Below are 2,906 nucleotides of genomic sequence, written 5' to 3' on the forward strand. Positions count from 1 at the left end.
GTGATTTTTGAAAGTTCACAGATTGAACAAAAAATATTTTGAAAAAATTTCATTGATTTTGAAAAAAAGTTCATCAATTTTCAGAAAAGTTCTCAAAATTTTAAAAAGATCATCAATTTTTACAGAAGTCCATAGATTTTCAAAAGAAACTTCACAAATTATAAAAAATGTTCATTAGCATAGGAAAAAAATCATCCATTTTATAGAAATTTCGTTTATTTGCAAAAAAGATCACAAATTATAAAAAATGTTCGTCGTTTTTTTAAATAATTGATTTCGAAAAAATCTTCAATGTTTTTTTAACTCACAAATTCAGAAAAAATCCATCGATTTCGAAAAGAAAGTTCATGTATTTGAAAAAATATTCATTAATTCTGGGAAAAGTTCACAAATTTGAAAAGAAAAAAAATCATCGATTTTGAAAAAAAAGTCAATTACTTGAAAAGTGTTCATGAATTAAGATAAAGTAAAAAAGAAAAGGAAGTAAAAAAGGAAAAATAAAATAAAGAAGAAAAGGGAGAATTGATCACAAGAGGCATTGTGAGCGGGTGGTGGCTGCAGTTTACCCAGTACAGGGAGGTAGCAGGTTCAAATCACCGTGAACGAACGTCGCGCACGCGTTTGTGTGCGCCTGTTTTCATTTAAGACATTAACAGGTACATCTGGCGCCAAATAGGAAACGCCTATACGAGGTTCCATGAACAACCACACATGCTGGCTCAGTGGCTCTGCTCCACACCTCTAGCAATTCTGGCCCAACCATGGTCCAGTTAAGAAGGTAAGAGAAATGGATGTGCTGGATTCTGTCACGGAGTAAGGCCTAACCAGCATGGAGTCTTCTTACTAATTAAAAGTGTCTAAAAAATTACTCCCTCCGTCCGGAAATACTTGTCATCAAAATGGATAAAAAGGGGTGTATCTAGAACTAAAATACATCTAGATACATCCCCTTTTATTCATCTTAATGGCAAATATTTCCGGACGGAGGGAATAATATCAATCATGCTAGGCGTCTTCTTACTAATTAAAAGTGTCTAAAAAACTAATTAAAACTAGTATAACGCCCGTGCGTTGCCACGGGCTCTTCAAAATTTATAATCAGAATAGTACGATTAGCAGTAGCACTTCAATTTTTTCATGTTTGATTAGCTTGCTAGGTGGTTATCACTAAGCATGTTGGAACGATGAGCATAACCTAACTTAGTTCAGTACGTGTTGCTGCAAATTAGTTCAGTACGTACGAAGCTGTTGCTAATTTCAATGCCTGGCTATTGCAAGTTTCTAATAAAAAAGTACTTCAGGTCAAAGGTCAGGGAATATACACTTTTGTTATCATGGTTGTTTCCTTATAGTGAACAACTTTGATCACCACTTCAGCAGCTACTATCTATAAGAAGACATTAGCTAAGTAGATACAGGCAAAGAAAGCATGTAGGCAAAACCAGAATTAAAAACATCCTTCTCAATGGAGCTCGTGCAGTTCGGAAGACCCTAATCATCGATGAGGGACCCCTCCGATGGTAGCATGGCGTGACAATTGTCGTCAATGACAACACCCAAAGTACCTTGCACAATCCATCGATCCAGTTCGGAACAATCAAGCACATACCTTGCAAAGTGATGTGGATCTGAAGCAGAGGTGGGAAGGTAAAGGCTCAGGTGAGGTGGAATGAGACGTTGATATAGACATGCACGCATGAGAATAAGGTGGTGCCCAGGATGGATCTCCATCGGAGGAGGCCGGATCCGCTGGGGAGGAGGTCGTTGTAGTACCTGCCATCTATGCGATGGATCACGGGGCTGGCAGGCAGGGGGAGGGGATAGGAGGGAGCGGGTGGGCTAGAGCGCAGATGGCGGGTGCCCCCGACGACGGCTGGGAAGGATGGTGGAGGAGGTGGATGAGGATGGCGGCGGCGGCGTCTGCGGCTGCGCCTCGTCCGCAGCCGTGCGCCTCGTCCGCAGCCGTGCTGGTGGTGGTCGATGCGAGAGCCGGATGGCGTCGGCCAGAATCAGGCAGGGGCGACAAAGATTTAGAGGAGAGAGAGAATGGAGGCGATGAGCGATGGGAGGAAGGGCCACCGGCGATTGGGGTGGCCTCAGATCCGCCCTCCGTGGCCGCCTATTTCATGGGACGAACACCCGTGCTCACCGTCGGGCTCGCCTTCGGCCGCTGCCTCGCCGACATTCATGACGTAGAGCCCCTTCCTCCGATCCCATTTGCCAGGGAGGCAGCGCCATCCTTCATCGCAAAGAACGAGTCCACACTGAGATCCCAACCAGATCGTGATTCGCCTCTCCAAACCGCAGCGGCACATCCCACTCCATCAACGACCAACCTATATGAGGCGGAGGGTCAGTGTAGGACGCGAGCGCCGTCACCATGGACGTGGGACGCCGTAGGTGGGAAGGAGGCGGCGACGGCGTCTGTGTTAGGAAGATCGCACGACGGCGGCGGCGTTTACTCGAGGGGATCGAGAGGAGCTGCATTTGGTGCCGGGTGGGTTCTTTGGTGCGTGCGTGGGGCTGGAGATTGTGATAGGTGATCAGGTGAGGGCGTGCCATACCTGGATCGATAGCCTTACCATCCTGGTGGTAATTTAAATTTATTACCATATTCGATATTTCCCGAGTTATGGCCTTACCATACTTGGATTGATAGCCTTTGGGGTAATTTAAATTTATTACCATATAATTACCATATTCAAAATATCCTGAGTTATGACCTTACCATACCTGAATTGATTTATTACTATACGTGGATTAATTATGATTTATTACTATACGTGGATAGCCTTACCATACCTGGTGGTAATTTAAATTTATTACCATATTCGATATTTCCCGAGTTATGGCCTTACCATACCTGGATTGATAGCCTTTGGGGTAATTTAAATTTATTACCATAT

The sequence above is a fragment of the Triticum dicoccoides genome, chromosome 7A (assembly GCF_002162155.2).
Source record: "Triticum dicoccoides isolate Atlit2015 ecotype Zavitan chromosome 7A, WEW_v2.0, whole genome shotgun sequence".
NCBI classification, from domain to species: domain Eukaryota; kingdom Viridiplantae; phylum Streptophyta; class Magnoliopsida; order Poales; family Poaceae; genus Triticum; species Triticum dicoccoides.